Raw genomic sequence first — 14,379 nt, forward strand, 5'->3', positions numbered from 1 at the left:
AGGGGGCATTTTGCACTTGACCTTAGCCAAAAGGCGGAGAAGAGATTGAGGGGGCCTTTTGTAAAGTGTAATCTACAACATGTTGGCAGGTATTAATGCAAGGGACACAAAGTTTTCCTAGTTAAACGTGTTTGAAAAATGCTGTTTTAAACCAAACAAATTATACAGCTTTGTTTACTTCAGGGTTTTCCAGGGTCTTTAATGGGTTTGTGTTCATCAGAAATTTCCAAGAGGGGGAGAGTTTATAGTGTTTTCCAAACCTATGTGATTATTTTGTGTTTGAAGTATGTCACGGGATTCGGTTTGGTGGCACTCAATGTCCACCAATGTAAACCATGAGTGAGACAGACAGTGTCACATGTATTCTGTGCCTGGAACTTTACAGATGCCCTTTTTATTTTAAGGTTTATTTATTTAAGAGACAGAGAGAACATGAGCAGGAGGGTCAGAGGGAGAGGGAGAGAGAATCTCAAGCAGACTCGGTGCTGAGTGGGGCTCAATCTCATGAACCTGAGATCACAACCTGAGCCAAAACCAAGAGTCAGACGCTTAACTGACTGTGCCACCCAGGGGCCCCTGCAGATGCCCTTTAATTGTGATGGCAACCTCAGGAGTTAGGAAGTGCTGTTCGTATTTTACTGTTAATGAGAGCTGAAAGCTTCGGAAGGTGAAATAACTTGCCCAGCCAGTAATTATTTGATTTAAAATTAAGAACTCAGTCCTATAATTCTAAATCCTATGCTCTTTCTGCTATACCAAGTTATCTTTTGAAGCAAGATTCATTTTTTCAGTTTAGACAATTAAAATTTATGCAACAAATATCAGAGGGATACCCAATATCACTCATGCAAGTAGAATTGTTGGATCCCTAAAACGGGGCCCCTTAGGAGGGTGGGGCTGGGGAGCTGGAGTGCACATAGCCATTTTACGTAGTTTTGAACTTGAGCGGAGGCACAGAGCCAAATGTGCTATAATATTTCTGTCTCAGGCAAATCTTTAAAGCCCCTGGAAAGAGCCTACTCTCTTTGAGTCTGGCCTGGACAGAAAGTGAGTAAGTGAGAGGAAGATAAAGTGAGAAGTAGCAGACAGAGGAGCTTAACAAATCTCTTCTTTCTGGAAAACTGGTCCTCATGCTATGTACAACTAAAAAAAAAAGAGTATTGTTTCCAAAAAATCAGTCAAGGCGTGAGTCTTTCAGAGGGTCTAGAAATTACAACTTTCATTTTTGAAAGAACGGACTTATATGAACAAATAAATAAATAAGGAAAATTGCGTGTGGGGGGGAGTCCCTTCTGGACAACAACATTTAATTCAGCATATGGCAGGGAAGTCAAGAAATTCAGCCTGAGAGAGATAAAAGGCAGAGGGGGTTCCAGGGGAAATCGAGGATGAATCATATAAATGAATAACTCTTCTGTCATTCTTCGAAGTTTCTTTCAGCATTATGTTTTTGGAGGGGGACTTACTAGATGAGCCTTTATTTCTGTTTCAATCTCTTTATATGTATAAGTATAATAATATATACCTTGGTAGGTTGTGGTGATTGGCAATTACGTATCTAAATTTAGCACACTGGCAGGGGTAGTAAATTTATTTCTAAGTGACAGTAAATATTTTAGGTTTTGCAGCTAGATGATCTGTCGCAAAGACTCAACTCTACAATTGCAGAGAAAGTAGCCATTGTCGTGGCATAAAGGTCAAATGAGCATTGCTGTATTCCAATAAAACTTTATTTATAAAAATAGGCTGCCACCTGGGTTTCCTGACCCTTGCTGGAATATAGTAGTAAAACCAAATACAGATTGAACTGGACGAGAAGGAAACTAACATTTTGTTGAGAGCCTACTATATATCGTTTTGTGCCATACCTTATGCTAGAAGCTGTTTATACATGCTACCGTTTATCTTGTCATTTGTCATGACAACCTGGTGAGATAGGTATTACTATGCACACCTGGAAGTCAAATCGAGACTCCGGGAGATTCAGTGATGGGTTTAGAGGGACAGCCAGCATTTGGACCCGAACTTGTGACTATAAAATATGTGCTCTCAACTACTACCTTGGGCTGATTCATCAAGCAACTTCCTGTAGTTCATTTTAAGGTGAAAATTTAAATCAGCGCTGCTCAATAAAGAGAGAGATCAGAGCCCGAGTAGACACCTTCACCTTCCATTTCCTAGATCTTTAGCAGCAATCTGGTGGCTGTCTGTGTGTAAGCACCGAAATATTTGACCTCTGTCTCCCAGAGCCTCTGGCTGGACCTCAAGTTTTGTACACTTCCCCTCTGGAGAATGCTTAAGCCAAGGTGTACTGTTTGCAAACACTGATTAGTTTTTAGGCAGATGTTGGCAAGTTTCCTTTGGCCTGAGATGGGATTCCAGAGTCTGCTGCAGCCTGGCTGTGCTCATTGATCATCTCAGCCAAAAAGAGTTGCTAATTAGGGTGACACCCTGCTTCTCTTTACCTCTAGAGCTAGGTCTTCTTGCTCCGGGCATGCCTGTTTCAGCCCGAGTGGTTTGCTGGGCTTTTTACCATAGGTCTAGATGAGTGAGAGCAAATTTATAGTCCTTTTAAAAATCTATGAAGCCTTGTGCTCCAGTGTAGAATTTACCAGATTACATTCCAAGATGTTTTTAGGTACATGTCCTGTGAAAAATGGCATTTATGGTCAAATAACTTGGGGGACACTGGGTTAAATGAAGCTGGATAGGTTAACTGCTACAGGATTTCTTAGATCATGTACTCTTCTCCCCCAAATCTCCCATTAGCTTCTAATCACACTCAGAATAAAATCTAAACTCCTAGCCACTACCTACAGAGCTAATTTCTCTGTTTTATTCAGATTTCTGCTTAAATGTCATCTCCATGTCTCACCCTATTTAAAAGAGCACCCCACTTACCACCATCTCATTGTCTGCTCCCTTACTGTGTTTTATGTTTCTTCTTAGCAAATACTTGCCTGAAATTGTACTCACAAGTTTATTTGATTCCTTGTTATCATCTATCTTCTTCCACCCTAATATAAGCTCCATGAGGAGCTTAAAAGGATCTTGCATGTCCTCTTATCTACTTTATCTCCACCCTTGGAATATGAGCTAAGAATTCCCAAGAACAGGACACAGTGCCAAGGGTCTCCTAAACCCCTTTGTCCACAGGACACTTTTATAGTTGCATCTCGCAGGAATGCTGCTCCACAGGCCATAGTTTCGGGAACTGTTTGTCTAATGGAACCTTATTACCCATGACCATTTCAGTAACAGGTAGCAACAACGACAGTAAAACATTTATACCCATATATACAATGGAATATTGTGCAGCCATCAAAAAATGAAATCTTGCCATCTGCAACGATGTGGATGGAACCAGAGGGTGTTATGCTAAGCAAAATAAGTCAATCAGAGAAAGAAAATTATCAGATGATCTCACTGATATGTGGAATTTGAGAAATAAGGCAGAGGATCATAGGGGAAGTGAGGGAAAAATGAAACAAGATGAAACCAGAGAGGGAGACAAACCATAAGAGACTCTTAATCTCAGGAAACAAACTGAGGGTTGCTGGAGTGGAGGTGGATGGGAGGGACGGGTGGCTGGGTGATGGACACTGGGGAGGGCATGTGCTATGGTGAGCGCTGTGAATTGTGTAAGACTCATGAATCACAGACCTGTACCCCTGAAACAAATAATACATTATATGTTAATAAAATAAATAAATAATAAAATATGTTAAAACATTTATACCGAAGTGTCAGTTTTGTGCTAAGCAATGCACTCACCCTTATACCATTTAATCATCACAATAACCTTCTGGAGTAGGTGCTACTATTTTACCTTTACTATGGATGAAAATGAGGGTTAGAGAAGTTGAGTAACTTGGCCAAGATCACGTTGATAAGAGCAAGCACTTGAACCCAGAACTAATGCCAAAGCCATACTCTGAACCATTAGCCGATCCTCCCCCTGTGCTGTGAATTTCTCCATGTCCTAAGATAGAGAGCTCTTTGTCTCCATCCCTCCCTTGAGTCCTTCCCTTTCTGTTTGTAGACTGATCCTTGTTATAACCTTCAGATACTAGGATCTCTTGTGACTCAGCCTCAAATCCCTAGACAGGTCTCCTCTGTCCTTGGTACTGGTTTTTCCAAATCCCAGGCAGGGCATGCTTTGATCCCAGAAGCCTCCTCTGAAAGCAAGGCCATTCCTTGAAGTCTGTGTCCTGAGATGGTTTCCTGTCCCAGAACAGGGCTGGCTTCCTGCTGTCATAAGTCATGACATCACTCTGCACAGTTGAAAGCCCAGAGGCCAAGACATGAAAACAACTTCAAGTTCTGGGCTTTCTAAATAAACTCTAGTGAGGAAGGAGAAGTCCAAATCTGGGACCCAGCAATAACTCCTGTCTGTGGTTGAAGATTAATTTTATTCCAATTGTGCTCAACTTCAGATGAACCAGATATAAATTCTCCTTTCAAGAACTTCATTGGCAGGAGCAGTTGAACTATGAGCAGACAGGCAGTTCCAGAATGATAAGGGTGATGACACAAAAAGATATGGGGTAGAATGGGATGACAATAAAGGGACAATTCATCTACCCGGAGGAGGGAGGTGGTTCCTGAATTGAATTTTAAAAGATTATGAGTAGATGAAAAACACAGGGAAGGATATTCTAGGAAAGAGGGAGTGGCATTTGCCAGGGTATAAAAAGCATGAAATAGTTGGTGTTGAGCGCATGGATTACAGCTGAAGTACAAGGTCTGTTTGGAGGCCAGAAGCCAGACCATGAAAGAAACTGAATTCCACGTTGGAGATCTGAATTTTTCCTGTGGCCAGAAGAGAATCATTTGGAAATCTTTAAGCCTGGGAATGTTGACCTACAACCCAGGTTGAGGGATAGATTGAAAGGAAAAGCTGGTGGGATGGGAACCAGTGGGAAAACTACTGCTATGGTCCATCTGTGAGATGCACGACCTGAACTAGGATGATGAGGGAGGGGGTGGGGAGGCAGTGAACTGATTTACTGGTTAAGGCAACAGAATCCACAAGTTTGGAATAGGATGGTGCAGTAAGGACAAAGTGGAAAGGGAGAAAGAATTAATCCTAAATTTTAGTCTTCATTATATCTGCTAAAAGAGAAATAGGTTGGGGAGGGGAGACAATGGATGAGTTTCAGATTCTGTCACTTCGAATGTCTTGCCTTTGAATGAAATATATTTGAAGCCATTGCCTTGGATGATCCTGTCCTGAGATATTCAAGGGAATCATGCCTCCCCAATGAACTAGGACATCTAATGCAAAACACCTGGCTCCACCTTATAAATGATGGAAAGCTTAAATAAAATACAGCCCACTCTAGTGGCTGCCATAATTGTTGATTGCCCATCAACAGAAGTGCAGGTGTGGGTTGGGTGAACTTGTTATTGATAAGAAGTTGTCAGAAATAGGTGGCATTGGAGTGCTGGAATGGCAGAGAAGCTCTGAGATGGGCCCCAATGATACTGCCCCTCCTATTCACATCTTTGTGCAATTCTCTTCCCTTGAGTGTGGGATGGCCTAGTGGCTTATTTCTAACCAACAAAATATGGCTAAGGTGATGGGTATATCACTTCCACAGTTAAGCTGTACAAAACTGTGATGTCTGTTTGCCTGCAGGCTCTCTCTCTCATTGGCTTTGATGAAACAAATGGCCATGTTGGAGAAGTCCGTGTGGCAAGGAGCTGAGAGTGGTCTTGGGCCAACAGACCTCAAGAAACTGAATGTAGCCAACAACCACGTAAGTGAGCCTGGAAGCTAATAATTCCCCAGTTGAACCTTCAGATGAGACCTCAATTCTGGCCAACACTGTGAGTGTAGCCTCAAGAGAGACCATGACCTAAAACGTCCAACTAGGGACGCCTGGGTGGCTCAGATGGTTAAGCATCTGCCTTCGGCTCAGGTCATGATCCCAGGGTCCTGGGATCAAGTCCCGCATCGGGCTCCGGGCTCAGCGGGGAGCCTGCTTCTCTCTCTGACCCTCTCCCCTCTGATGCTGTTTCTCTCTCGCTTGCTCTCTAAAAAAAAATAAATAAAAAATAAATAAATAAAAAAATAAAACGTCCAACTAAGCTATGCTCAGATTCCTGACCTACAGAAATTGTAAGATAATAAATGGGTGTTATTTTAAACCACCAAATTTCATGGCAATTTGTTATGCAAGAGATAACAAATATAGTGGACGCTTGCCTCAACCCCTGTGTGCTAAAGATGTTCAGAAAATAAGACTCTGCTAATTTTCCCTTCTTAAATAATATATTAACTCTGACATTTTTTTTTAATATTGTCCCTGGCTTCCAAGAGCAAGAGTCAGAAGACCTCGGACTGAGACCTGACCCTGTTGCCAACTGGCGTGAGATCTTAGAAGGACTTTTTCCTCCTCTGAGTCTCAGTTTTACCATCTTCCAAATAAGAGGAGTTAAACCAGGCCAGCAATTTGCAAAAACTTTAATTTTTTTTTTTGCCTCAGAACTCTTTCATCAAATGACATTTCATGAGGAAGCTCTGTGCACAAAACAGATAAAAGTGAAGGGGCTTAAATTAAAATAAGATTGAATGGAGCCCCTGGGTGGCCTCCCCCTCTCTCCACGGCAGCCCCCAAATCACCTTGGAGGAGTCTTTTCAATCCGGTCTCCAAGCCCCTTGCTTAGAAGCTGCTGAAGAGCTCTTTCAATTTCAACATTCTATAGGTTCTCAGGAAAAAAATTTTTTAACAAACTACCTATAAGTTAGAACACTCTACTGTGACATCTCTGTATCAAGCCACCTCTGTATGACCATCCCAGGACCCAGGGCACAAGTTTCCCAGAGAGCAGCCAGCTTCCCTTGGGGGCAGCAGCAAAGGTGCAAGTGCCCAGCATGAGCTGATTTTTACTTCCCTGAGCTCCCCAGCAGGTGGGTTCTCTCCCGCTCCTTGTGTACTTGCCTCTCCCAGACTGTTTCTTCCCTAAGTGGGAAGTTATGGCTTTCCTGTCTGGATGCATTCCCATGCTTTATTGGTATTGCTGTTGTTGCTGTTATTTTGTATCTTGGTGCCTAGACTGGATGCAGTGTTTGGGAGAGGTTCTGCCTGGCAGAGAGTCCAGGGCTGCTTTAGGCTCTCTTGTTCTGGCTCTCGTGTGTCACTTCTGCAGGGAGGCCACATGCGTTCCTGCTGGACCGCATGCCTAGAAAGTTCCCCAGTGCACTGCTATGAGCCAGGAGTGCCTTATGCTGCACATGTAGGCTTAGAGTTCTGAACAAAAATATACTGACTTGCGCTCAATACTCAGTCCCCACCATCTTTCTTTCTGTCAAGTATGGTTTTACCCCTGAACACATCCCTGGGTGATAAAATTTGAGTTCTCCTACTCCTCCCAAGGATCCCCTTGCCTGAAATCCACCTTTGGCAATTCTCTTATCCGTTAAGCATTGCCCTCTCTACTGAGCTACCCTTTAAAAATGTAAATATTCCTCTGGAAAGTAGCCTGCTGTCTTTAACCTCCTTATCTGAACAATGGGAAGAAGATCTGAAGGGCTAAATGGCACAGGAAAGAGGCGCAGTTGCGGGAGATGGGCGCGCCACCTCTTTCACTTTTGCAAATGACAACCTTTCTAGGCCTCAGTTTACCCACCTGTAAGGTTATCTATAGTTGCTGGGACAATCTGAGAGTGAGGCACGGAAAAGTCATTTTATACATTTATAAACTTCTGTGCATCCTACTTTGTTAAAAACTGACCCAGCAGAGGAAAATGCTTCATAAGCCATGGAACACAGTCCCGAAGTAAGGCAGCGCTGTGCTGTTGATCCATTTCCTTTGGGACGGCAGAGAGTTTCAACAATAACTTACTGAGGGCCTGGTACCTGTCAGCAGGTGGCTAGACTCCTTGGGGAAAATGAGTACCAGCAAGACACAGTTGCGGCCTCTCTGAAGGGGGAAGTCAGAGATACCACCAGCGGCTGCCATGCCGAAGAGAAGAACACGGGGGTCTGAAAGACGAGCTTTTGATTCTTTCTTAGCTTTGTGGTGTCCAGCCCTCTCTGTTGTCAGAAGATGAAATAGAATTAAGGTGCGGAGCGTGACCTGCGTATCCTAATGTTTATAACCACGTGTTCAGGACTTGGAGCTGGGTTTGAGTTCTGGCTCCGACATTTACTCTCTGTGTGGTTGGGGGAAGCTACTTAAATGTTTTTAGCATCAGGTTCCCCATGTTTGAATGGCGGGGGGGCAGTTACACTGGCTGAATGGTTGATGATTCAAAGGCAAAATGCCTGGAGAGTTGTTGGGAAATGTTAGCTATTACAGTCACCCCAAAACCCCAGCTAGAAGACCTTTTTGGACCTGTTCATGTAGAAGTTCATAGCAGCCAACTGATCTCCTCCAGGGCAAGAGTTAACCACTGGTTAGTTCTGAAGCAAAGCTATCGACTTTCAGAGCTTACAAAATCTCTCTGGCTCCTGACATAGGGTGTTTGGGGGGTGGGGGTGGATGTTAAAGGACCAACCAAAACTATTCAAGTTACCATGGCTACATAATTAAGAACCTGTGAATTTCAGGAAATTTCAAAAAATCTGAGACAATTTGGCATGATTTTTTTTTTCATTTCCATTCACAAATAGACTAGAAATGCACGTGAAAGGGCTTTTCCTCACATAGGGTGCTTTCAGTGTGGGCATTTTGCTTTTATTCCTTGATGGAGGGTCAGAGGATGCAATGATAGTGCCGAATGAGGTTGCTGCTAAATAGAGGCCAGAAATATGAGACAAGGCAGAAGGAAACAGAAAAACAATTCTAGGCTTAAGGGCATTACTGAAAGAAAAGTCTGGTCACCAGGGTTAGAATCAGGTAGGCACACAGACTCTTCCCCTCTACCAAGAAGCCACACGGAATGTGCAGCCCCTTTACGGTAGGTAAGGCCACTGCTGCCTTTTGTTTGGATGGGATTACGGCCTGGAGATGGCAGGATTTTGATGGGGTTTTCCCCCTTGGAAGGGAGCCTTTGTTTCATGTTTCCCACATGTTGAAGATCTTCAAATTGGCCGGGTTTAGATGCACGGGAATCCCCTGTGATCTTCTCAAAGCGAGAAGTGATTGAACCATCACCCTCATCTCTAAGACTTCAGGGGAATTTGGGGCTTGGAGCCTACAACCCTTTATTTCCTGATCGTCCTGAGGTTCACTGCCCCAGGGCCGGGCACACTGATCTCGCTCTGTCCCCCCATCAGCCCTTTTACACCAGGTGCTCGGTTCACCTGGCTCTCGGAGAGGGTGCGGGTGCAGGGACGGTGCTGCTTCTCCAAGCAGAGTTCCAGCTTGCAGAGCACAGCAAAGTCTGTGCCTCCTTTCCTGGGATGAAAACCAACAGTAATGACCTGACCGCCTCCTTTAGTGTCGTTCTTTCTCTCTCTCTCTCTCTCTCGGGGCTGAAATTCGAACTTTTCTGTTTCCAGGCAGAGAACTGCACCACTATAAGCTGACCTTTTCTGAGCACCAGGGAAAATGATATATGCAGGGCTATTCTGTAAGGTCAACAGATACCAAGGCCAGTCGGGGGCATCTCTACAGTCTGGCCAATCACTGAAAGAGATCATTCAAGGTTCTACATGGGGTCAGCCCTGCCTGACTTCGGGAAGCAATGCAACACAGTGGAAAGAACAGTAGAGTTTTAGTCAGAGAGTTTGGGTTCAAAGCCAACCCTGCTCCTCACTTACGGAAAGCCCTCATGTGAGCCACTTACCTTCTTGGGGCTTTTGCTCTCTGTCCATAAAATGGAGTGAGTGATTTATAATTTGCAGTGTTAGAGTGAGAATTAGATGAGGAACGACAGACAAACCCTCCTATCATGCATGTGATACACAGTTAGCCCTCAATGTTAATTACCGTGTGTATGTGTTTTATCCTCACCACAAGGAATTGTGTATTTGGGGTGAGCTAAATGTCTGGTGCCTACTTTCTACTTTTCAAACTAAAGTGACTTCAGTGTGGAGGGCCTTGTGCTTTACACCAGCTAGATAGTGTTCCCTGTAACAAAACATGGCTGTGTGTCTATAGAAACCCAGGGGAAGGAGGGAATAGGTATTCTTAGTTCATTGTGAGCCTCAGAAAGGGTAGGATTAAGGGGGATATGTTTTTCATTCTGTCAGCTTGAATTCCCTTTCCAAATTCCATTCTGGTTATATGATCAGGCTACTGCTGTATTTATGGGTGGCCACAGTCTGGCTGGAGGGATAGATTTAGTCAGAAAGGAAGTTTTTTTCCTTCTACAGGCAGCGAGCGCAAGAAGCAGAAGCATTCAGAAGGAACACGGTGAAATGTGCTTCTGATTTGGGGGTCATCGGGACCTGGGTCTCAAAACTGGCTCCATCACCCTGCGTTCTAGGACTCCAGAAACGTTATTCGTCTTCTCTACTCTTCAACCTATGTCTTTGCCCAATAGGCATGGCCCGTTTCTCAGAGATGGGCTGTGGATGTTTAGTGAGTTGACATACACAAGAGTAGACTCTCCATATATTTTGGCTATTGGTATCATTAAAATTAATTAAAATAAGCGTCCTTTGTTAAGCATTTTATACTTCCCACATTCGTGTCTACTGTCCTACTCGGGGAATAGTATTGATTCCTGTTCCAGGTGGGCCCTGGAGGGGCAAACATCCCCACTGAAGTGCAAGATTGCGGCCTGAATGTACACTGCCTTGCTTCATGATTTTTAACTGCATTTGTGTCATTCAAGGTTCTGTGGAAATGTCCCAAGGGCTGAGAACCATGGGGTGAGTTTCAGACCCTCCCCTCCCGCTTCAACCAAAGTAGCCCCACATCTACTGGTCATACTGGAGTCCTGCCATCAATTTCATTTAATGAATATTTCCATGGCTAAATATAAGTTTGAAAACCACTGTCTGAGAACATGAATTTCAGATAAGTCCTTATAAATTGAGAAGCAAGAAAACTAAGAAAAATCTCCATTTACTGAGCCCCTACTATGTGTCAGGTACTGAGTCTGCCATATATTATCTCATTTGGATGTCACAAGAGTCCTGAGAGATAGAGATTGTCATTCTCTTTATATGGACAACAATACCGAGGGCTGGAAGATCAGTAACTTCCTTGGCGGGGAGGAGACAAGCAGCTAGAAGAAGAGATAGGGAAGCTAGGTTTTTCAAACAAAGCACAGACAAAAAAAAAAAAAAATCTTTAAAGACTGTAGAGTTGGTAATACCCCTTTTAATCCTTATCTGATGCACACTGTTCTGAGCAAACCAGAGATTATTCATATTGCACGTTTCTTCCCCAAAACGCCATCACCTACCTGAAACACGTATGGTCAAAGCACAATCACATCTACGGCAGTGGGCTCAGATGCACACGATGCCAGCAAACTTTCCAGAGATTTCTTTAGCGCTGAACCTAAAGTTCCTCTCCCCAGTCCTCAGTTGGGCTTACCATATTGAAGGACAAGGCAGAAAGCTGGCTGGGGTGGGTAGCAGGTTTTATTTCTAAAGCACATATGGGAAAGCTGCATAAAAAAGGGGAAAAGGTCCACAAAACATGAAAAAGAGGCATTCATTCTTCAAGTGGGGCTCCCTGTCCCGCTCTCACTCTGGACGGAAAGCATTTCCAAGGAGTCCCCGGCAGCACCGTACTTCATAGCTGACAGCTTTAGAATCTGCAAACGCCCAAACTCAAAACCTTGTGCATTCTCGAGTCAGAACTCGACATTTACATCCAGCCCTGGGCTGCTCCCTTCCCCTTAACTTGTGTCAAAACAACCTCCTGCTTATAAAATACGGCCAAGTCTCCGACCTGTCAGCCCACTGAGACACCCTCAGACCAGTGAGATAGAAAGAAGGGGATTTGGGGTAGAGGATGAGGAACACATGAGAAACAATCCAAGATCGCCTCTTTTAACTTCCAAGGTGATGGCAGTGTTTGACAAATGACAATGATTATCCCAACTTCCGGTTACTGAGCACTCACTCTCCCAAATGCGTTATGCCCCATTTCCTCCTCATAATGACAACAGAAGTTATTGTCCCCATTTTAGATAAGTGGACACTGAGGCTCATAGAGGTTGCAGATTCTCATCTTTGATGGTGGTGGTGGGGACACCAAAATGACTGACCCTTGCCTTCAAAACCCGAGCTCTGAATCCCCTTACGACGATGAAGAAAGAGAGGAGCCCCTGTGCCCTTCTCAGAGTCTGCCAGGTAGAGCTTCCCAACCCTGGGGCAAGGGGTTTCTCAGGGCTTTCTGTGATGAGAGGCGAGGAGGGGGGAGGCGATTCTAGAAAGACTCGCGGTACTGCTGGCCCCAAGCACCCCCAGACATGCACAGGTACCCAGCCCAAGGATCATTGAATCGCGAGATACCCACGGGGAGTCCCCCTGCCCTTCAGAATGGAAGCTGGTGTCCACCCCTCCCACCTTGTAGTCTGGCCCTAGGAGTCCCTTCCTCCCTTCTGTCCTCCAGCCCTCATCCTTTCTGTGTCTTACCACAGGGAGGATGTGGTGGGATGAGGGATGGATACAAAACTTTTGTAAACTGCAAGGTGAGCGCTGTTTAGATAGACAGTTTTATCGTTCTCTCCATCATCCTCTATCAACCTTCCCTTAACCTATCCCAGAGAAAGGCCATGAACGATCTCCACCTTCAAATTCTACCTCTCTCCCCCTAAAACAAAAATATTCACAGGTGAATCAGCCAGGCAGGGAGTTAAGAGAAGATTCTTACTTTTCCTCTGGAGAACGCAGAGATAAAAACTTTACAGAAAGTTCCTTCCACGTGCGACTGTTCGCAGAACTCAAACAAACCCCCCAGATCTACAAGACTGGAAGGGGTAAGTAGAAGACAGTCAACGTGCATCTGATCGTCACAAATACCCCATTTTGCCAGCAGCGAAGACACAGCGAAAGTTTAACAATTATGAACCCACAACTCCTTTGGTACCAGGAATGCAAACAGTGTGCCATAATGATCTTTGGTGATGGGGGTGAAACCCACTTACCTTTCCGGAGTTGGGAAGGACCTAGATCCTTGAATGAACCGGCTGCATGGAGTCAGTACCTGGCTGTGAGCAGCGGGGCTCCCACGTGCGCTGCCCCTAGGGTCACCCCCAGCCGCACAGTCTTTGTGCGGAAGAGAGGCCGGCCGGTGTGTGTCTGCGCTCGGCTCGCGGGAGAGCGTGTGACAGTAGGCAGGCTGTGGCCAGCGAAGCCAGCTTTGGCTGGCTTATATAGCAACTCCTTCCTCTGTAATGGGACGCCTCGCCTCCAGACATCCTTTCCTACTTTTTCAGTTGGTGAATTAAAGGAACAGCCCTCCCAGCGGAACAGGGTTAGCTCATGAAAGACGCACTCACTCCCTGCTGCCTGCCAGGAAAGGAACCCATTTGCATACAATTTACGGCGAAAGTAGGAATTCCACCTCCCCCTGCCTTCTGCCGCCTCCCTTTCTCCACCCCCGACCCAGACCCAGAGCAGCTGTTAGCTAGGTGTGATTTTTGCTTTGCTCCCCGAACGGATTTTCTAACTGTGAGACAGAAGCCCAGGGAGCGAGGGGGAGCAGGATCGGCAGCCCTTGGCTCTCCTACTCAGGCGGGCTGGAAACGCGAGCCACGGCTCGCCTGGGCTCTGGGCAGCAGCTGCCCAGCGTCACCTCCGAGAGGAAAGGGGCCGAGCCCAGTTCCTGGAAAGAGGAGATAAAGCCCTTCAGAAGCCTGGGGGTTTGGGTTTCGCTGGGCAGGCGGAGAGATAACCCAGGATTAGTTCTCAGCAGGTGGGGCGTGCGGGGAGCGCAGATCTGCCGGGCTTGGTCTTCTCGGGGAGGGAGCCATGCCCAGCTGCCCAGAGGCTTCACCGTCCCTGCCCCAGTGCCCTACCAGGGGCAGCTTTTTGGACAATGCCCATGCCCTGTGAGTGGGCTTATCTTCTAAGCAGCACCTCCTGGGGAAAGCTCTCTCAAGTTTTCTTCTCCGTGCTCAGTGCGGAAAGGTGTCCAGCACAAAGCAAAAAAAAAAAAAAAAAAAGGTAACAACTTAATCTTTGAGACATGAGCTGTGCCTTTGCTCTCCAGCCTGCTGTGGATTCTTTCCAAGCTCTGAGTCATCCATTCGTTTGGTGGTTAGCATGCACTGAGGATCCGCAGGGCACACACAGGCATCTGAGGCAGTGGGGAAGCAGCGAGGGCACGGACGGCACCCACGTTTCAGTTTGTCACAACACACAGCAGTTTGGGGATAGTGGAGGGAAAGGACAAATCATGTAACCTGTGGCTATCATTGGACCCACTCTTCTTAAGTCTATAGTAGCTGCTCCACGAGGTACTTGATGGATATTATTTCATTACAGGCTTACTCACACCAAGCAGGTGTTGAGCCCTGTT

The 14,379-nt window shown here is 45.5% G+C and overlaps 1 protein-coding gene across 14 annotated transcripts in view; it reads right to left on the minus strand.

Moving 5' to 3' along the window:
- The window catches only part of TNC (tenascin C), a 92,636-nt gene extending 79,349 nt beyond the window's left edge, over positions 1-13,287 (minus strand). For 3 of the 14 annotated variants that reach the window (XM_064579912.1, XM_064579908.1, XM_064579909.1), the window contains exon 1: positions 13,004-13,284. The gene's annotated coding sequence lies outside the window, so the exon portion shown is untranslated. Of the gene's footprint in view, positions 1-11,308; positions 11,516-13,003 lie in introns of all 14 variants that reach the window. The other 11 variants (XM_064579913.1, XM_064579910.1, XM_064579907.1 and 8 more) reach the window with 10 other exon arrangements.
- Positions 13,288-14,379: the final 1,092 nt, after the last annotated feature.

This window comes from Mirounga angustirostris, unplaced genomic scaffold (genome assembly GCF_029215605.1).
Source record: "Mirounga angustirostris isolate CCGP_5_RB_7025 unplaced genomic scaffold, mMirAng1.0.hap1 SCAF_15, whole genome shotgun sequence".
In the NCBI taxonomy this organism is placed as follows: Eukaryota; Metazoa; Chordata; class Mammalia; order Carnivora; family Phocidae; genus Mirounga; species Mirounga angustirostris.